The sequence below is a fragment of the Myotis myotis genome, unplaced genomic scaffold (assembly GCF_014108235.1).
Source record: "Myotis myotis isolate mMyoMyo1 unplaced genomic scaffold, mMyoMyo1.p scaffold_m19_p_3, whole genome shotgun sequence".
In the NCBI taxonomy this organism is placed as follows: Eukaryota; Metazoa; Chordata; class Mammalia; order Chiroptera; family Vespertilionidae; genus Myotis; species Myotis myotis.
Genome location: NW_023416335.1, coordinates 52,842,078 through 52,865,561, shown reverse-complemented (window position 1 = coordinate 52,865,561; position 23,484 = coordinate 52,842,078).

Below are 23,484 nucleotides of genomic sequence, written 5' to 3'. Positions count from 1 at the left end.
TAGCTCCTGCCACCGCCACTGCGCTTTCCAGCCATTAGCCTGGCTTCTGGCTAAGCAGCAGGCACTTGTGGAAGTGCACTGACTGCCAGGAGCAGCTCCTGCATTGAGCGCCTGCCCCCTGGTGGTCATAGCGACCAGTCATTCCACTGTTTAGTCTATTTGCATATTAGTCTTTTATTATATAAGATTGACTCTATTCCTTCTGCTCTACATTACAGGCCTCTTACTTATTTTATAACTAGAGGACCAGTGCATGAAATTGTACACTCGGGGGGGGGGGGTCCCTCAGCCTGGCCTGCACCCTCTCGCATTCTGGGAGCCCTTGGGGGATGTACAAGTGATGGCAGTTGGACATCTATAGCACTGCCATGGAGGTGGGAGTGGCTCCTGCCACTGCCACTGCACTCACCAGCCGTGAGCCTGGCTTCTGGCTAAGTGACACTCCCTCTGTGGGAGTGCACTGACCACCGGGGGGCAGCTCCTGCATTGAGTATCTGCCTCCAGGTGGTCAGTGTGTGTCATAGCAACCGGTGGTTCTGCTGTTCAGTTGATTTGCATATTAACCTTTTATTATATAGGTTTGAAAGTTTGTACCTCTTAACCCCTTTACCCTTTTCCCCTCTCCCCACACATGCATGAAAATACACGTTCATGTATTTTAACATTGCACACATGCATATCCAATTATTTTAAGACAATAATAATATTTTCTGGTTTGCAGTGGTGTTTGAAAAATAGCCCTTTAAAACAGATACGCATTTCTGGACATGAATAGAAGAATAGTGATAATAATAATAGTTCCTGATTCTCTGTTCATTGCCTTCAATATCATCTAAACAAAGTAATTAATTTTTGTTAAGTGGACCCAACTGAAATAATTCATTTCACATCTCATATTTGGCTGCTCCTCATTGCTTTATTTAATCTCTTACCCTTGTAAACACCATTGGTATTCTTATTTTCCTCTATTATGTTTAATATTAAACAAATGTAAACCCACTTCAAATATTTCCTTTTATAAATGTGTAATTTTAACCCATTGCATTGGTTCTTCTTTTTTATCTCACTCAATTTATACCTGGTATTTATAACAAGTTAATTACTAACACATGTACAGAATTGTGAACAAAATAGAGGTATTGTCAAGTGGAGAGAAGGCATTACAGGAAAGAATTTTCCTCCCATCTGTATCAACACAGAATTCATTTTTTACTATAGAGCTACTTAAAATGATGAGAGTCAATGTAAGTAAGAAAGCAGAAAAAAATGTTCATTAAGACCCAATCTTTGAAGGATTTGTTATTTTCTTAAAGCAAAACCCCATTTCTCTATAATCATAATAATGAAGCAAAGCACTGCCCTTTCATTCCTTTATGCTTTATTTATATCTCAATAGCCTAAAATTTAGCATTAAAATTTTCAGCATTTTTCCAAGAAGATATTGTGGTCCAAGGTTAATTTCCAAGTTATCCTTTTCGTAGTTCTTTGGATGTTAAACATGGGAAGTCATTAAACTCACAGTTCAGCTTTTATTCTTTGGCCTTTTATTTCTCACATTTTCTTTCTGGGTTAGAGAATCAAATACCTCGGTAAATATGCTGTGATACAATTCTTTAGACTGAGGTTTCCTACCCCTATCGTTAAAGTATCTGCTTCTCTAGTGAGCTTGTTCATTTGGGTAAAACTTGCAAGCATTTTTATTAGCTCTTTCCTAACTGCAATTATAAATTCTTTTTAAGCACTTACATAAAGTAGAAAAATAATAACAGGTCTTTAACAATTCTCAAAAGAAAAGACTGTTTTGATAATATAAAAGGAATATATCATTAAAACACAAGCAAGGCTAGCTAGGTTAACCACTTCAAAAGTCTAATTTAAGATGCAATTATGGATCACTGTCTCATGGGGGCCATGAAAATTCTAATGTTATAGCTGTTTCCTATTTAATTTACTTATTTTACAACATAAGTTTTTCATATCTAATATAACGATATATCATCCTGTCATCTGAATAACATGCTCCCCCCCCTTTTTTTTTTTGTATAGTTTCATGGAAATAAAAGTGTTTACCTAAATTACTTATAAAAAAAAGAAAGTAAATAATATTTTCATCCTTCCTGAAGACAGATGCAACATTTAGATATTTATGTCCAAGAAAAAAAAGTGCCATAAAATTAGTTAGATTTTTAAGACTTTTTAACTCAGAACAGCTGAAATGATGAGTCTTTCTAAAGGATCAATCATAAAATTGGCATTTTCATAATCAACTTGGTGATAATTACTTTGTTAAACGCACTATATCTGTTTCCATGTAATAATGGGCAAGGATGTACTATCTGCATAAATTCCAAGTTATCTGGTAGTCAAAACATTCCACGTTGAACCAGGATGTTGCTACTATGTAGAGAATAATTAACAAGTTTTAGAAAGTGACCACTTCCTCAGAATTGGACAAATCTTCAAAAGTCCATTTAGGATGTTACTACTTCTACTACCAAATTTCCCAGATACTAATTCTACCTTCCCCACTGTTTATGCCCTTATCTGGGTAAAATAATATCAATCTTATAGACAGAGAATTCTTCTTGTCTTTTTATTTTACTTACAGAGCAGAAGTATTTAATTACCATAGCTTGAACAGATGAAATAAAATAGTAAGATAGTTCTGCAATTTTCTAAACATTCAATCATTCAGATTTTTACATGAAAATAAATACTTTAGTATTCACTAAGTTTATAGTCAGTGTGAAATGAAACAATGTAGACGCATCTTTCTGAATTATGGTAATATCTAAAGAAAAGAAATATAGATGAGATAAAAAATCATTTCTAAACTTATTAATGTAAACTTGAATGTTCTATTCCTGACTGTATTCCTAATGAGTGGAGATTATTGAAACCTAACCTGAACTCAATGATTACTAGGGTGGGTATCCAATAGCATTTTCTGCAAGATATAGTCATAAAATAAATAATTCATGTGCTATATTTTATCCTCACTCAAGAATATTTTACCATTGATGTGAGAGAAACACATTGATTGGTTGCCTCCTGCACATGTCCTGACCCGGGACCAGGCTGGAGAGGATCCTGCAACCCAGGTATGTGACCTTGACCGGAATCAAACCCAGGACCCTTTGGCCCACAAGCTGACGCTCTATCTACTGAGCCAAACTGGCTAGAGTCATTTGCTATATTTTAAATTAAACTATATAAAATTCTTGAAAGCCTTATGGGATGTATATCTTCCCCTATGTATTTATATGCATATCTCAAAGTTATCTAAATTTGATTCAAATGTTTACATAGAGCGTCAGGAAAATCAATCATTTTAAAATGTCAGATTTTCAAGAGTGAATTTATTACCATTCTCTTAAAATATTTATAATTAATTCTAAGAAATAATTTTGTCAGTGGATCAGTGAATCGATCTTGACAGGTGGCTTGGGAAATAAGATTTGTTTTAACTCATATATTTGAAAATTTGTCTCTTTGTATAAGTTGATCAGTAATTTCTATGAGGATGATTTATTTGCAACATTTTGCAGATATGATTTAAAAAGTAACAAATCTCAGGTAATGTAAACCCAGATTCACCAAGTATTTATAGTGTGTCAGATAGCCAGAAGAGTATGATTTCAGTATAGAACACAGCTTTAAGAAATAATGCAGCTAATAGCCAAATTACTAATATATTGTCAATGGCTTATAAAAGTTGATAAAAATGCAAAAAATCCAATTGGGAAAATATAACAGGAATTATACATTCTGATCTCTGATATTTCCATTATGCACTTGAAAAATAACTTTCCCACATGGAATATCAGACATGCACTGGCTTTATCCCAAAGTATCATTTGACAGACAGCTGGTGAGTCATTTGTTAAGTGACTGTTTTTTAAATTTTTATTTATTTACTTTAAAATATATTTTTAAAGATTTCAGAGAGGAAGAGAGAGGGGGAGAGATATAGAAACATCAATGATGAGAGAAAATCATTGATTGGCTGCCTCCTACAACACCCCCATCCCCCAATTTGGTGATTGATCCTGTAACCCAGGCATGTGCCCTCAGTCGGAATTGAACTCTGACCTTCTGGTGCATAGGTCAAAGCTCAACCACTTAGTCACATTGGCCGAGCTATGAAGTGACTATCAGTTTTGGTTTTCTGTGTTTTCTTTTCTGGTTTTTCAGGTTAAAGAGTTGGTAACCAAAGCCAACAATGACTTGGGCTTGGTTTATGGACACCTATTTGGAATTACTGCAGAAGGTAAACAAACCAGAAGCCAGGAAGGAATCTGAGCTTGAGATATAAAAAGGAAAACATCAGCCAGACAATTGGCAGCTGATGAACTCATGGAAAGACTTTCATAGACCTATGTGCTGTCAGGTTTCCCGTGACTGACGCTAGGAATGAGCCCAACCTATCAAGAGAGATGTCAGACAGACTCAAGGGTCAGGGCACTGCTACTCAGGTGCCATTAGTCAAGTTCTGGTCAAGTTGCTGTCAGGTAATTTAGAGTTTTTGAATGCCCTTTGGAAAATCTAGCAAAAAAATTCTCTAGGTCATTAGAAAATAATTCTGTAAATTCCTGTAATGACTAGAATAGATGCAAAATTTTGAATAAGAGATAATACAAACTAAGTCCCATTTTACTTTTTAAAAAGTGCCAACATTCAATTGAATTCTTCAATAAAAATATTTTTTAAAATGCTATAAATGTAAAACAAGTGAAATTTCTATACCATTTCTATACAGGCTTGCAGCCTGTCTCCTTTCATTCAGAGACACTTACAATCTCTGGAAGGGTTTCATCAACAATTCAACTAAAATCTGTGACAGTAAGCAGTCACCTGTAACAATAACATTTTGAAAGTATTAAAGGAAATTTGTAGATCCCAGAAAATTTCTTTAAATATTAAACTTCTAGAAATTTATTATAACACCATTGTGTAATATCTGTTTTTCATGGTACTTTTATTAATAGGATTCCAACAGAACTTGTGCTCAAAAATCCTCCGGAAATGTCTTGTATTTTTACTGTTTCTACAACTAGGGATGAATCAGCTATGACTAAACTCTCCTAAGTTTTAATGAACAGCTGTTTTCCTAAAGGAGACATTGCCTGCTCACATATTCAAGTTCACAAAAATGAAACTGAATCAAGGAGGAAAAGAACAGATATTCATTGTACTTCAACTGCTTGTGGCATCCCAAGGATATAAATAAATTATACTTGTCTATTTCATAATTCAGTTTTTATTGTAGCCTGTGTAGGGGCTTTTTAGGTAGAAATTGAAAGCCTGGCTTAAATAATCACATAAAAGCAAATAAATGTTGATTAAAAGCTAGCTGTTGAAGGCAGTCTGTTTTAATAAGTTAAATTTGTGTATCTTCATTCCTCAGGAAATGTGATTTAAAGCAGCATACGCATATCATAAAAAGCAAACATTCTTAACATTAATTTAAGCTGTCTACACCAAACCTATTTCACAGATCCATATACAGATGTTAGAACAACAATGGAACTAATAATATTTTCAAGTTGTTTTTATGTTGTGCCTGCTGGTTATAATTTCAAAGCATTACCTTGTAATCTAAGTGGTCCTAGTGGCCAGTAAAAAAATGGACAAAGCTAAAAGTTCTCCAGATAAAATGTTATATCATAGAATGGTAATAGGATACTATTTATATCATGAATATCCTGCAACAAATGAATAGTTATTGTTTTTATAGTACTTAAGACTTAGCACAGTGACTAATGGTGAGTATAAAGTGGCCTTTGACATTTCTAGCAAAAAAAAAAAAAAAAAAAAGAAAGAAAGAAAGAAAGAAAGAAAGAAAGAAAGAAAGAAAGAAAGAAAGGAAGAAAGAAAGAAAGGATTCACAAGATCTGGGGTTAAGGATTATATATGGGAGGTGAAGGAGAAAAGGAAAAAAGAAGATACCAATGATGATTTTTTAGTTCTAATGTGAGTAAGAGAGTAAATGTATTTTTCGCCAAATGAGATAGAAAGTATTGAAATATAAGCCCTTTGAAATGCAAGGAATATAATTCACTTTTAGAGGTAATGAGTTTCAGGTGCCTTTGATGCATCCAAGTACAGGTGTCTGGAACACATTAGGCATTCATTACTTAAACTCGATGGAGAAGTCGCCGCTGGAAATTTACTTCTGAGAGTCCTTAGTTTACAGAGAGAAGTTAAAACTAGGAGAGCCAACTGTGTCATTTTAATATAGTGGAGAAAATAAAACCAAAGCTGAAGATAGAATCCTGAAGTAAGTTAACATTTTAAGGACTAACGACTAAAAGGAGCTTTTGGTTTCCAAGTCACCCAGATGATATAAGTTTTCAATATGTATCTGGAAAAGAGTGTATAACCACTATACAAGAGAGGAAAAAATTTAATAATGTCATGATTCAACCAGAACTGTTCACTGATTACAATACAGTGTGACTTGGATTATTAAAGGTGGGTCACAAACAAAGGTGGTACTTACTTCATTCTGAGAAATGTATGAGGGTATTTTTCAGTATCACAGAAACAGGGACCATAACTCATCAATGAGCAAGGCCAAAGGATACCAGAAATGTGCTGGACAGTCTCACTCAATGAGCAGGTTGCCTTCCAAAAATTTTGTTTAAGAAGATTATTATTGGAAGTCATTCCTAATGGGAGAAAAGGTGTTTCTGTTTCTCTCTCTCTCTCTTTATCTCCCTCTCTCTCAGAATAATTCTGAGGAGGTTTACGTTTTATACAGAGACTTAAAACATAGGTATGTGAATAAAATTTCCCCATCTCCCATCTTTTTTTCTCCCTCCAAGGCATAATTTCTGTGTCAACTAGTCCTTAGAAGTTTCATTCATGTCTCTTTGCAGATCATCCATACAGTGTCCAGCACAGCAGCAAATTCCTTGACATTGTTTCACATCTTTCCCTGCCTCCTTACTTCCTTATTTTTTTGCCCGTGACTTTCAGGGTTTTCGTTTTCTTAATAAAGTAACAAGACATTTAATCTTGCCTTGGACTATGTTTTCTAAAGAACGTGGTCACAATTATCTATATTTATTAAAGTTATGTGACTATCTTCTATATTTTGCATTATGCTATTTACTAGAGGCCCGGTGAATCCATGCACTGGGCCTCTAGTATACATATGAGATCTTTGGTTAATCTCTTCCTGCCCTACCCCCTCCCCGCTTCCCTCTGAGATTCATCAGTCTGCTCCATGTGTCCATGCCTGTGCATTGAGTGCCTGCCCCCTGATGGTCAGTGGGCATCATAGCTACTGGTAGAAGGGTTGAATGGTCGCTTAGGCTTTTATATATATAGACTATAGGCCCAGTGCATGAATTCATGCACTGGTGGGGTCCAGCCAACCTGCCCTGATGGGGGACCGTAGGACCAGGCAGGTGAGGGGAAGGGGCCACTGGTGGTTGGCTGGCTGGCTGGCCCCACCCCCAATCAGAGTGTTGGGGGCCAATCAGGGCCCGGGCTGGCAGGGGAGTGGGTGGGCGATCAGGGCCAGGATCAGGCTGGTTGGCTGCCACAGTGTGCATCATAGCCACCGGTCATTCCACTGTTATGGTCCCTGGGCTTTTATATATATAGATAGATTTCCTCTCTCTCTCTCTCTCTCTCTCTCTCTCTCTCTCTCTCTCTCTCTCTTTCACCTTTCATTTATTCATACATATATTCATTTATAATGAAGTGAAGATTTTTTTCTCTGTACAGATAGATAAGAAAATCATCTTTAAAATGATATAAGTATTTACAGAAAAAGAAATCCAGATAAACATGCTATGGAATATCTGACCTCAAGACCTGAGAGCTATCTGATACCACACTTATGAGTAAGTGTGAAAATACTTTACACAGAGAAGATAAATTGCAGATGGAGGAGAAAGATGGAAAGGAGAATGAGAGGAGTTGGTGTGGAAGTAACATCTTGTCAAATGGTGGAGTGGTTTAATGAATAATATGACTCTTTACATATTTCTCTATGAGTTTCAGCTGCCCATGAGCAATTCCAAATGTGTGGTGAGATGGATTTCTTCTATCAGGTGAACGTGCTGAGTTCCATGTTTAGATAAATATGGGGAAAAACATAAGTAAAATACACAGGTAAAGAATGACAAGCCAGTGACTAGGAGGCATGTGGGGGCAGAGATTATATTTAAGGAAACTAAAATTCAGTCCTCAGCTGCATCTCAGATTACGTCACTACCATAGAATTCACCCAAGTTCATCACCTTATAATACCTGCTAGCTACTTGTATACCTGTGTGGAAAAGTAGAAATACATATTGTTTAGGCCATGTGGTCTTAGAAATATCATTGAATTTTGAAATTGCTATGAAAACTCTCTGAGGTTCATATTTTTACCTTGTGCAAGAAATATGCTTTGAGATACTATTTATTTCACACAAAACAACAATAACAAAACAAACACACACAGAAAAACCTCTTAGATCAGACTATCTACATTTAAGTCCAAGTGCTAACTGTGTGAACTGCAGCAAGCTATGTAACTAACTTCTATTGATATTAATACTCCTTACTTCAATGTAGTATAAAAATCATTATTTATATTAGACTTTGTTCTTGAAACTGTGGCTGGAACATGTTAACTGAACAAGCAGTAAATGAAGGGAGGGAAGGAGGTAACGGAGTATGAGGGAGTAGAAAAAAAAGTGGGAAGGAAGGGAGAAAGGGAGGGAGGAACAAAGTTAGGTTGAGAACATAAAGTAATGGTACTGGTAGCATTAACCTCTTGGTTCTTTTCACTTTTAGTTGTGTTCTAATCCTTTTTATTAATCTTATGAATAATTATTATATTTGATTAATCTCATTTGAGCTTGATTTCTGTAATTTCTAACTTATCAAAATTATGTTATACAACTGGAAAAGAAGGTATGAGGGAGTTTTTGTGAGGGAGAAAACTTTCTCAAAATGAATGCAGCTTATTTTATTGAAAAAAATTGGCAGTATTGAACTCTCCAATAGATAATGAGCGAAGCGGTCAGGAGAGGTTCTATACTATAGCCAGCCATCTAGTACCATTTCTATGGGAAACTCTTCCTAATATGTTTGTTTCAGGCCAAAAATCAACTTTTAAATTTGGGTTATATGAAGGTCTTCCTAGTGTGGGCTTCCCAATATATTTTCCTGATTACAATTGGTAAGAAAGTAGAAATCAGTGGCTTATACATAAGAAGATCTTTAAAAAGTCAGATCTGTCTGATTGGCCCACCTTGGGGTGTTCACAAAACCAGGTGGGCTCTCACGGGGTGGTTAGAGCCCACATGAAATGTTATCCTCTGACAATGAAATGATTTTACAGGATATCTCAAAGCACAGATAAGTAGCTCCGATTCCTAAAATACTTGCAAAATGACTTACAATGTTTGTATCTTTAGTGTGCTTCAGGTCTGTGCCAACGACAATGTATACAAACTCATTGAATGCTCAGAACCACCTGTGATGTTGCTCAGCTTCCACGCTTAGAGAGAAGTGGTTCTGTGCCACAAAGCTGGTCAGCAAGGGATGAGCACTCCAGCTTCATCATGGCAGGTGGGAAGCCCATATTCTTAAACACTGAGGCTGAGCTGTCAGGGACTTCTGACAGGATAAGGCAGTAGCTGTCGCTTTCCTCCACTGGATATTTTATGTTTGTGCATTCTCCAGGGAAAGGCTAAATTAGAAAATATTCCCAGTATATTTTGGAGTAATGTCACCGTCTACAGATGAATTATGTAAAAGGTGATATATAACATATAAAACATTTATATATTCTACTATAATCATCTATTGAAGTTAAACACAACAGGTATGATTGAAGGTTATTTTTTTCATTTTGACTCAATATACAATAACAAATGATGAATATTTGAAACAATAATTTAGAAAATGTCTCTAGGGATGAATAAAAAGAAAGATTTTCGAGAGTAGCATTTTTATCTAGTGAATGGAGTGTGTGTGTGTGTGTGTGTGTGTGTGTGTGTGTGTCTGTGTGTGTGAGTAGCAGTGTTGAATAGGAATCTCCTCAGCTTTCTGAGGGCTGTAAATGCTGTGCACGCACTGGATTGTTTTTTGTTGTTGTTGTTTTTGTCAGACAAATACAGATGCACATCACAGTGAGTGAACTCAACTTCCAATGTAGTGATTATGAAGCTTTTTTATGATATTGGTAATGATCCAAAACAGTTTATGACTTTGATAGATCTAGTATTTGCTAGCAGACAGCAACTTTATACCAACTCATAGTTAATTTTTTGTCTTCATAAGGTCTTCTTATTTCATTGGGGAGAGTATAAATATATATAATATAACTGCATTGTTTCCATTGTCAATTTCTTCATTTAAATTGCAAACTTTCTGCATGACTGGAGAGGGTAAAAGGGTCACGGTTAGTATTTTCAGTTTGCTTATCTTATCTACTGAATCAAGCATATTACTTAAAAAAATCATAGTACAAATAGAAAGGAGGCTGATTACATGGACTTCATTTAAAATATTACCCTGATGAGTCATGCTTGGTTAAATCCCCTGGAGAGAATTTAAGTACCAAGGACTCTGAATATAACAGAGTAGCTTTGGTTGTTTTTATAGCAAAAGATGCTGCCTCTTGTAGTGGCTCACATTTGAATTTGCACATGCACTATGATTCTTTGTTTGTTGTGTTTGTTTGATTGTTTTAACTTGTAGCTTTGAAAATGTGTACATTTGTAATAAATTTCTCTGCTAGAGCAAATCTCTAAAAGTTTCAAGAAAGTCTAGGAGCACCAAGTAGGAAACCTTGTCAATAGCAACTCACATTTCAAGTATCGATACATTGTAAGCAAGTGTGCTGGGCACAATTAATGCTCATGAGTAAAACCTACCAGACTCATAGCCACTTTGTGTTCCTCATCCTCTAAACTAACTGGTGAAGAAGTGGGTTAAGGTACTGGCTGGGATGATTGATTCTGTCTACCAAAGGGAAATTGGACTACGACTCTGCAATGGAAGTAGGAAGAGGATGTCTGGAACACAAAATATCCCTTAGGCCCGAAGTGGTTCTCAACCTTCTGGACCTTTAAATACAGTTCCTCATGTTGTGACCCAACCATAAAATTATTTTCATTGCTACTTCATAACTGTAACGTTGCTACTGTTATGAATCGTAATGTAAATATCTGATATGCAGGACGGTCTTAGGCAACCCCTGTGAAAGGGTTGTTCGATCTCCAAAGGGGTCGCAACCCACAGGTTGAGAACCGCTGCCTTAGGGTGTCTTTTAGTATAACTATGCCATGTAATTTAGGTCAAAGGAAACTAAAACAATTCAATCCAGACAGGACTAGCAATGAAAGTGTGGGTCACCCCACCATGTAAAGAACCATGGCCAGCTGAGGTCCTTACTGAAGGCAAAGGGAATACAGAATGGATAGTGGGAGAAAATAGTTAAAATTATTATTATCTATGACCAGTAACAACCAAGGACTGTAATTGTCATAAGTATTTTCTCCTTATTCTACTATGAACGTATGTATACATATTTATGTTTACTTACTTATTATTGTTTATTCCTTCTCTTACTTTCTTATATATAAGATTGTTGGGGAGTACAGGAGACTTTGTTGGAAAGTTTGTAAGGAGGACACTCCTAGATAAGGGAAGAGTGCTGAAGGTCAGCACCCCTAATTGTTCCTTGACCTTTCCAAACAAGTCTGTGCATGTGCAGACCCCCGGGTATTTACTGGAATCCTTATGCTTAATCTTTAGGTGTCCTTGTTTAAAGGATATTACAAATGCATGTGTCCCCCCAAGATTACTTACCCTACTGATTGTATCTAAAACATAAACTTATCTCAAACTGCTGTTACAATAAAAACCTAACGAGGCGGGCGATTGAGGCTGTCTGGTTCCTTTAGCTAGCCAGTCCCTTAGCCCTCTCTTTCACAGCAAACATTATGTCAGAGTAATCATTCATCCATCAGGGTCTGCTGGTCAGCCCCAGCATAAGATTGTTGATTTTATATCACATTGTTCAAAGTGAGATGGGATAGAACAATGAGGGAGGTAAAGGCATTAACATTAAAGTCAAAATGGCACAGGGGGAGGAGGTATTAGACCATAGAGGCCTGTTAGCCTAATCTGGGGAAAAGATAGTCCGCTAGAGGAGTGAACCCCAATGCAAGGCCCCAAAAGTTTAGGAAGCTGATTAGCTATTTTTTAAAAAAATATATTTTATTGATTTTTTTTACAGAGAGAAAGGGAGAGGGATAGAGAGTTAGGAATATCGATGAGAGTGAAAGATCGATTAGCTGCCTCCTGCACACTCCCCACTGGGGATGTGCTCGCAACCAAGGTACATGCCCTTGACCAGAATTGAACCCAGGACCCTTGAGTCCAAACCGGTTAGGGCTGATTAGTTATTTTGAATAAGCTTTTGGTTCCTCCCATGCCTGAGAATACATGCTTCTAGGTAAACAAAGGAGCTTTTGTTTGTTCCTGTTCTCTTCAGGCTGGAAGCATGTGGCCATGCGGATCTGGTGGCCCCCTAGGGCTCCCTGACTGTGGGGCATTGACCTCTGTCTTCATCCTGAAGAAGACATGGATGTACTTTTTCCATGGTCGGACAGAAAGAGATGGTAAATTGGAAAGCCAGCAGGAGAACGTTTTTGATATAGCATCACAAGTAAACAATGTCACACGGCAATTTCCCATGCATGGATCTTGAAATGCTTTTCTCATGATCCCATGGAAGAGCCTGTTTCCCACCTAGACAGTATGGTTATCAAGAAATAGATCTTATTATTAAGTCAACATAAAGCCTATAAAGTGTTTAGAGAACTAAAATGATTGAATTAAAGCTAAAGACAAAATAAATGCATGCAGACATAATCTCTTCTGGATGTATATTAAACACAGAAATCTAATTATTATGGTAGGTAGAATTATTGGTTCCAGGTTTTCATTCTCATGTACTAGTACCCAGCCCTCATAGCTATGCAATTTGCCTCGCTGATGGGATATTAATATATTTGGCACAAGCAGAGTTTGACTTGCTTTCATACACATCTACCATGATCAAGTCTGAAGAAGACTGCAAAGTTTATAGAGCAGAGCCTTCCCTCTACCTGAATTGAGCCTCCAACTGATCTAAAGATGTGTTCTTGAGAAATAAATGCTTCTTTAAATATGCAGGTGACATTGTGTGGTTGTTTGTAACACAGCAAATGATGAATATACCTCTACATATTTTTGATATCTTATAAAAATGACAGTAAAAAATAGAAATAAAGCTCTAAATCCACACATGCAAAGAGAATAAGAGAGCAAATCATCAACTGACAGCTGGAGAATGGTTTAATGAATGGCTAGGGACTCAGCAGAGAAGGAGAATGGAAACTTAAGGACTTGTAACAGGGGAAGCAAAAAAGGAATGCTTTTTATGTGGGTGGACTGGTAAACTTTAAGTAGTTTGACATTCAAATTTCTGCTAATGGTGGAGGCACAAATAAAACTGAAAAGCAGAAGTTCCACGGAAAGTCTTTCAGAAAAGTAACTGGATTCTTAGATACGTGGCATCATCTCAAATAATCAGTCAGGCATTCCTTGCCCACCTGGCATAAGACTCAGTAGTGTTACCCAAAGAGACTTTAAAGGAGTAGACATGGGACTAGGGCAAAAACAATTAGGCAAACAAACAAAAGCCAAACAACAGTGTTCCACCAAGGAAGAGAATAATGTTTCTAGAAGAACAAAACATTCAACAGTGCCATGTGCCACACAGAAGTCAAAGAACTTAAAGGCTGAAAAGTGTCCTCTGTGTTTATTTGAGACAAGTGTTTTGTGAGTGGCATTTTTTTAGTAAGATTGAGTGGACTTCACCTTGAGCTAATTTTTTAAGTAAGTTAGGTTAAGGAAACGGTTATAGTGACTGGATACAGGGGAGTAAAGGGAGTTTAGAGATGCTATGGTATCTGGAGAGGGTGAGTAAAGGAAGTGTTTTTTTTTTACTAAAAGAAAGAGGCTCAAGCAAATTTAAATGTTGATGAGCAGGAGAGAGTAGAGAGAGTAATTTATGGCATAAGAAAGAAAACAAAATTTTCAGTTCTCTTATCATTTGTTTTGTAATTTTTTGAGCTTATCACCATATGTTTTCTTCATCAAATTCCTGAAAGGTCCCAGGTTGGATTCTGGTCAAGGGCATGTACCTTGGTTGCGGGCACATCCCCAGTAGGAGGTGTGCAGGATGCAGCTGATCGATGTTTCTCTCTCATCGATGTTTCTAACTCTCTATCCCTCTCCCTTCCTCTCTGTAAAAAATCAATAAAATATATATTAAAAAAAAAGAACCCAGACTTTATATCAGTGCCCAATCCTTTAACTGAAGCTTACTAGCTCGTCAGGTAAACGTTACTTAAATTGCTAAGCCTCATTTTCCTTATCTTTTAACAGGAATGATAGAGCCAATAGCATATGTTGATCATGAAGATTAAAAGAAAAAAAAATGCACCTCAAGCCTTTGGCAAAGTGTATGAGCTTTGCCTGGTATGAACTGAATATTGATGAGATTGATAATGAAGATGATAATGATGGTGATAGTGCTAATAATAATGATAGTTCTTATTTCCTCTTCACCTGGGTAAAAATGTCCTACTCTCAATAGGTAAACAATGGACTATTACTCTTTGGACTCTGCAAACAGAGTTAGTACTTTTTTTCTGACCCCTCACGGTTTTTCCTTATTAGGCTATCTACTAGTAAACACATAATTAAATAGGATAGAAAATATTTGCATTATCAGTTAGACAGTGATATTTCTTATTCTCAAGTGAGGAGGAAATTTTTCTACTAATATCATGTCACATATGACATATATAATCACATGCTATAATCATGCTCTAGCAGAATAACATTACAAGCACCATATATGCCCAAAACTTGTTTAGCAGTGATAGTTATAATTCTTTTGAAGATATAGTTAATCTACATATTTGTACTCAATTATGATTGATTTATTAGCTAGTCAGCATTATATTTAGGATAACTTTTTATAAATTTTAAATACATTTCCTTAAATAACTAATCTGTATTGGTTAAATAGCCATTTCCACATCTTTGCTGTAATGATATCATTGCCTTTTCTCTCACCTTAGAATTTACATAAAAGATTTTCACAGTAGCTAGAGTTTTTAGTTCTTTTATAATTAGCCAGTATATGAGGATGTAATGGTTCATTATTCTCTACTGATTTGCTTGAAATTTGTTCTGATTTTAAAAAGTAGAACTTGCAACGCTTTGAACATTATAGGCAGGAACTCCAAAGAGTATAAGAATGAGAACTGATAATTAGCTAACTAATAGTTCTTCCCTAAAAATCTGTAAATAAGTATATTTTATTTATAAATAGCAGAATAATGTACTTCATCTCAACTTATGAGCAAAGGTTTTATTTTAAAAAATCATTTCCCTTATCAGATACTCTTTCCAAAGATTTATGTCCAATGCTTCAAAACCAAAATAAGCTATTTAGAATATGTGCATATTTGTAGGAAGGTCATTTTGTTTTAATATAACTGTGCAAATATCCCGTGATTTGTGAATATTTTACAAAATGATGGCAAGTGATCTTTTCTAATGCATTTTCTTTTTAAAAAATATATATATTTTTAATTTCAGAGAGGAAGGAAGAGGGAGAGAGAGAGAGAGAGAGAGAGAGAGAGAGAGGAACATCAAAGATGAGAAAGAATTATGGATTGGCTGCCTCCTGCACACCCCCACTGGCGATCCAGCCCACAACCAGTGCATGTGCCCTTAGCGAGAATCAAACTGTGACCTTCTGGTTCATAGGTCAATGCTCAACCACTGAGCAATATAGGCCAGGCACTAATGTATTTTCTTTACTGAATATTTCACTTTAAAGCACCATGACACTTTATTCCTAATATCATACATTTATTACATCTACAGTATTCTTTAATGGTATGACTAAATCCAAATAAAATAAGGAGAAGTTTATCATCATTATCATTCTAGGAACATAGGGACTGTAATAAACTGAGTAACTGCTACTACCATTCAGTTCTCTAAATGCATTGTATAACTTATTCAGTTGCATATTACTTGGATTGTTGTGGAGGTAGCCTAAGAATTTTTAATTTATTTTCTAGCTGTTGCCTTTGCTCTTTTGAGCCTTATATTGTTTTAAAGGAGTAAATTGAGAGGTCATTACATTGAGTGATCTTACATACAAGGAATATATAGTGAAGCATGGTTATTGCCTACAGATTTATACTTAATGCACAAATGAAACTTTTGATATAAAGAAAAGCAACTTCTAGTAATTGTGTCTAACTTCAAAGTACCTTTTAAACAGCTTCTATACTTCTCATTAAAATGCCCAAGAGATGGAAATTTGAATAAAGGCAACAAAATAATTAAGCTGTACTTCAGGTTAATCTTTTTGTGTGTGTGATAAATGCTTAACAGGACTTACATTTATACCTATTCAGATTGCCCACAATAATAATTGTGATTCTTATTAAGAATGCAAACAGAAAAGTACTATGGTTGGTTTCTAGTTTATTTTTCATAAATTTGAAAGTGTTCTATAAATATGAAACTATCTCCAAATTTACTTTCTGTTTACAAAACTACACTAGGGATGTCAAACTCCAGTAGGAATGATGCTTTAAATTTGCCTGAAAAAAAAAATAAGTGGGAAATAAACACATGAAATTACTGATCCAAAAAATCACAAGAAAAATACATTTTTTAAAAAAGACATAGAAATATTTAAAAAAATCTCAGTAATTTTGTACCAATTTCTTGCCAATATAAAGTGTTTTCCTGCAGGCCTGGCCAGCATGCTCAGTAGTTGAGTATGGACCTATGAACCAGGAGGTCATGGATCGATTCCCAGTCAGGGCACATGCCTGTGTTGCAGGCTCCATCGCCAGTGTGGGGTGTGCAGGAGGCAATCAATCAGTGATTCTCTCTCATCATTGATGTTTTGATCTCTCTCTCCCTCTCCCTTCCTCTCTGAAATCAATAAAAATATATCTTAAAAATAAATAAATAAATAAATAAATAAATAAATAAATAAATAAATATGTTTTCCTGCCAACAGAGAAAATAGAATGCTTTTCCAAAATGAATGAAATATGATCAAACTTGTATATTAATCTATTTTAATTTGACCATGAAAGTACTGATATCTAAATTAGCATTAAATTATATTAAAATAAATATTGATTACCTACTATGTGCAAAGCCAAGTTCAAGTTTTAAAGTAGAAAATAAAAATTAATGACACATTTCACCATAGGTACCTAACATATAATTCAGAAGATGAAGACATAGAAAATCTTTACTACACAGTGTCAAACAGGCCAAATGATTATTCAGCATTATTGTATAAGTGAACCTACTGTGGATCAAACAGAAACTTAGTCAAATCTTGAAAAAATACATTGAGGCAAAATGATAAAATAGTAGCAGGTAAGAGATTGGGAAACAATTGTGGAATAGTTTAGAAAATATTTCAGTGTATAAAAATAACAACTTATAAAGGTGATGAGATTTAAGAGGGTGAAATGTAACAAAAATCAACCTTATTACTCCATTTAACAACTTATCAGATTTTGCATCTAATTACTTCATTCAAATTTATTCTTATCTTATTTCTGGTAGACATGTGAAAGGTATTTCATTCTTATCAATGAAATAAGAATATGAGCTAAACATATATTGTTATATGATCATACATATATAGATATGTTGGGTAGCTATCGAAGTTTGGGGTGTATTGGAGCTAAGTGTAAGCATAATTCCTACCATTAAAGATTTTTAATTTATTTTAATTTTATTTACTTGCTTTATTCAGACTCTTACCTGTATTAAATCTACATATACATTCTTAAATGTTCCCCTATGTTTACCATGATAATTTATTCCAAATTAATGATAGAAGAAAGAAGTTACTCATTATCGCCTGATTTTCTAAAAATGAGCTGGCAAATGCCAAGGAGGAAGTATCAAAGAGCTTCCTAGCAATGAATATTATGAAGTCCCGTGATTCCAGAAGCTGTGTTTTCCAGACCTGCCTTCAATAAAAGTGCAAGTAAAGCTACTGTCCATCCTAATTTAGAAAATAAATCTCTCAGAGTAATTTTTAGGATAGTTTTGGTTGTTGGTATGAAGTTAAAATTGGTCCTAGATCTTAGCAGTAGATTAGTTTATCCTAAAGGGAATAGTGATTTCAAGCCCATATATCATGCCTTGGAAAATACTAACTTGTGCTTCTCTTCGGATTACTATGATGTGAAACAGTTCAATGAGCTCTTTATTTCCCATAGGATCCTGTTCTAGACAGATGAAAACTTTTTTTTATTATTATTATGGGGGTTTAACAAGGGAAGGGAAAACCTATTGTGGACCAATCAGATTGCTGTAGATCAAGCAGATAATTTTAACCTTTTAAAAAAATCAAATATTAAAGCTCTATGCAGAGAAAACTGTCTTATGATTCATATCTTCCCAGGCTGAAAACATTTTATTTAGCATTTACATTAGCAGGCTTATTGTGTGTGCCAAAATATCAAATTTAATAGAATGTAAACCAGTAGTAAATTCTTCTAGAAAGGAGAGTCAAGTCCAGATAAGGAAAAAAGGCGCATCTGTCGATTAACAAAGGGGGAATTCCTTCACTGCTTTTTGACTTTGACACTAGCTGATTTAATTGGTGGCTTTTTTAAAAATTGATTTTTATTTAGAGAGAGAGCGGGAGGCAGCATGAGAGAGAGAAAGAAAGAGAGATTGACAACAATAGAGATTGACAATGAGACATTGATTCTTGATTGGTTGCTTCCCGTATGTACCCAGACTGGGGATCAAACCCACAACCTAGGTATGTGTCCTGACTTGGAATCAAACCAGAAACATTTCAGTGCATGGGATGATGCTCAACCAACTGAGCCATACTGGATTTAATATGGAACATTTCCTATTCTTTTCAGAAGAAAAACTTTCATACAAGATAAATCATTAGGGTAGCCTAACCTCTGTACAAATTTCAACAGATCTTCCCAAGTTTTATGAAATTACACCACTACCTTTAGCTCATATAATAAAGAAAGAGACTGAAAGGCATTTCAGGGCTTCATTTTTATGGTCATGAGTTAATAGAAAAGGATTGTAGAATAAATCTAAATATACCACCCCCCCCCCCATAGGACAGGAAATAAATGGCTTATATCATCATCAGCAGCAGCAGCAGCAAATATTGTATCATGCCTGGATTAAGCACTTAACTTATTCCATCTTAGATACTCTATAAGATAGTACTGTAGTTTCCCATATATGCAAGACTATTCCATATTATGCTCTGTACTGACAATTAAATAGTCAATTTTAAAAATGGATAGAAAAAAAGGGTTATAAAAGCAATATGCTTATATCTTAAAATTTTTAGCCTTTTAAGAAATTACTATTATTTTCTTAAATTTATATATGAGCTCACCGGTGATGTCTAATACTGACTAGCTTGAAATTATTTTTAACTTTTTTTTTTTAATGGGAACTTCTTATTTAGAAAATAAGAACCCTCCTTTTGTGTTATAATAAAAAAATATGTGTTTAGACAGTGTTTCCTGTTCCTGATTTAGTGTTCCTAAAACTCCCATAATTTTCTGAGTGATAGGGGTGATAGGAGTATCTATCCATCACTACAATGTGTTAAGTCTTAGCCAGAACTTAAAGAGCTCTGAGATAGGGATTGGTCACCAGAAAGACCAAGCCTCAAATGAACTCCTGGAACTACCAGCCCCATCCTAACCCAACCTCTGAGGAGAGGAGGAGAGCAAGAGATTGACATAATAATCAATCATACCTATGTGATGACACTTCCGTAAAATCCCTTAAACAACAGGGCTCTGAGTGCTTCGATGAATGCATTGACATGACAGGTGGATGGTGTCCTCAGGTCTATGGGTACAGAAGCCTCTGTGCTCAGGAACCTACGCGCCTGCTCATCTGGCTGAACATTTGTATCCTTTATAATAAACTGGTAAACAGAAGTGCAACATGTTCCTGAGTTCCATGAGCCTTCCTAAAACATTACTGAACCTAAGGAGGGGACTGTGGGGACCCCCAATTTCTGGCAGTTCAAAAACACAAGAAGCCTAGGACTTATGACTGGCAACTGAAGTGTATGAGTGTGTGGAACGCCCCTTTACCTGTGGGCTCCATGCAGGCTCCATGTCAGAATCAGAATTAAATTTGATTGTTGAACACTCAGTTGGTGTCTGGAAAATCATAGAGTTAGTTGGTGGTGTTAGAAAATACCACACACCTTGCAGAGAGAGAGAGAGAGAAAGGTGAATAGCAAGCAGGACTAAATTAGGATTAGTGCTGTTCTTTCTAGTCTTTATGGTGGGGCAAAGTTTTATGTATTTTTGAAACTGTTAATAGAGAAAAAAAGAAGATAATTCAGAGACTCTTTTGTCAGAAAATGGGGAGAAAAACTTTGAACTGTAGTTTGATTATCTCTCTGACATGATCCAGGTGTGGTAAGCCTCTAGGCAAAGAAGCATTGTACACCCAGAGCAGTGTTCAGGAGCCAGAACTGAGGTGGGTGTGCCTTATGCTTCTAAACCTAGACTTCTACCAAGCACAGTTCAAGAGGTCGGAGAAATTGGATACCAACTCCCAATAAGAGCCACTTGCACTGGGTAATAAACTGCCACCCAAATGCTACTGTTGTTTCAAGTTTGCTGTGACAACCAAGAAACAACTTAGTGGTCATCCTATATAATAAAAGCCTAATATGCTAAGTGTCTGGTCATCTGTTCAACCAATCAAAGCTTAATATGCTAATGATATGCTAAGGCTGCTCAACTACTCACTATGACGTGCACTGACCACCAGGGGACAGACACTCCAATGGGTAGGTTAGCTTGCTGCAGGGATCTGGCCTACCAGGACTGAGTGAGATGGGCTGTACATGCCCTGGAGCCCTCCCGTGTCCCTCCCCGGCCCTGATTGTGCACCGGTGGGGTCCCTCAGCCTGGCCAGTGCCCTCTCGCAATCCGGGACCCCTTGGAGGATTTTGGAGAGCTTGTTTTGGCCCAATCCTGCAGGACAGGCCGAGGGACCCCACTAGTGCAGAATTTGTGCACCAGGCCTCTAGTAGATAACAGGTTTTCAAGAATTATTGCCTAAAATCAATTGACACTCAGAAGTCTCCTTTGCTTTAATTATGAGACATGTTTGCTTCAGTTCTGAGATAAAGTGATTGTACCTATGTGAATCAGGGTAGGATAAGTTATGCTACAGCAACAACACCAATCATCACAAACACAAACTAAAAAATCTCAGTGGCTGAAAACAATGAAGGTTTATTTCTTGCTCAGATCTGTACAGTGTGCTCGGGCACCTTGTTCTAGCATGCAATCTCACTCTGAAATCTGGGGAGAGGGAAGGGAATACTCTGGTAGTTTTTCTCATCAGAAATTAAATGTATGCCAACATTGAAGTGAAACATGCTACTTGAATGTAACAACCACAAGGAATAAAAAAGTGAAATTTTACCAGGGGTCGAGGACAGCAATTTTAAACGATGTTCATTTTATGGCACACATAAACTAATTACTAAAGTTCCGTGGCACACCAAAAGCTTTATTATATTTTTGCCTATCTGATAAAAATAGTCATAATTTTTATTGTTTTACACTAGATGGCTCTTGTTGTGTTGACTTTTGTCATTTTTTTAATTTGACAATCTAAGGGAAAAAGTCAGTGCCTCAGACTACTAGATATTGCATGTTTTAAAAATTCTTGCAACACACCCAGGGAAAATCGCTAGTCTAGAAGGCAGGAGAATCAGATTTTTGGAAAATAACACAAGTGACTTTGAGATGACATTTTCTCCCGGCTACTTTTGCCTGTTCTGGTGATTTCATTGAATAATCTTAGCAAAATAGTATCATTAAAATAAATTCTCATTGTCTGCAAGATAAAACCTGGAATCAAAGGCCCTTCATAAGCTGGACCGACTCCCTCCATCTCATAGCTGGTTGGCTTATAGCACTGTATGCTACAGCTGTACTGGATTAGTTACAATTCTCATAATGCTCAATGCAATTTCATAATAATTCTCACTTATAATTCTGTCTTTACTCTCATCATCTGCTTGTCAAGAGTCTATTAATCCTATGAGATTCCAGGCAGGCATCAACCACACATGAAACATTTTCTGAATTCTTCAATACTGCAATATACTGCATAACTCTATTAAGGTACTAAGCATGCTGTGTTGTAATTATTGTCCATGAGCCTATCTTCCTTACCAGACTGTAAGGTATATGAGATTTGTTCTTTGTTTGTGTATCTAACACAAAAGCCAGTCCTTACTGCATTAATGAGGAATAATCCATCTAATCTAATAATAGACAAATATGGTAATTGACCATACCTTCACTATGCCTCCCATTGGCTAATCGGTGCAATATGCAAATTAGCCACCAACAAAGATGGTGGCTAATTTGCATACTGCAGGCAGGGCGGATAGCGCAGCCACCAGCAGGACCCACCATCCCCAGCCGCAGGCCGGCCCCAGAAGCCCCAGAAGCCGGTGATCGGGGGGAGATGGGGATCCTCTGCCCAGGCCTGACACCTTTGGCTGAGGCTTCAGGCCTGGACGGGGGGCAGATCCGGCAATTGGAGGGGTTTGGGAGTCCCCTGCTCAGGTTTGACATCTGGGCAAGAGGCATCAGGCCTGGGCAAGGGGCGATCTTGTGATCAGAGGGTGATGGGGGTCGACGCCTCTGGCCGAGGTGTCAGGCCTAGGTGGGGGGCAGAGCCAGCAATCAGAGGGGTCTGGGGGTCCCATGCCCAGGCCTGATGCCTCTGGCCGAGGCGTCAGGCCTGGGGGGGGGGGCAAGCCAGCGATTGGTGTGAACTACAGAAGAAACCCCTTTTCTGACTGCTCATTGGTTAAGCTCCCTGTATGCCACTGGTAATATTCTTAGTAACTTGGGTAATAAGAATCCAAAAAGATGATCTAGAGCAGCCATGGGCAAACTATGGCCCACGGGCCGGATCCGGCCCGTTTGAAATGAATAAAACTAAAAAAACAAAAAAGACCGTACCCTTTTATGTAATGATGTTTACTTTGAATTTATATTAGTTCACACAAACACTCCATCCATGCTTTTGTTCTGGCCCTCCAGTCCAGTTTAAGAACCCATTGTGGCCCTCGAGTCAAAAAGTTTGCCCACCCGTGATCTAGGGTTTTTCACCACACACCTGGTGAAAAAAACGAAGGTCCGCTGCTGGAGGGCTAAGAAATGTCATATCCTGCTCTAGCCAGTTTGGCTCAGTGGATAATGCCTTGGCCTGCCGATGGCAGGGTCTGAGTTCAATTCTGACCAAGGGCATGTACCTAGGTTGCAGGCTCCTCCCTGGCCGGGCCCCAGGTCAGGGCTCATG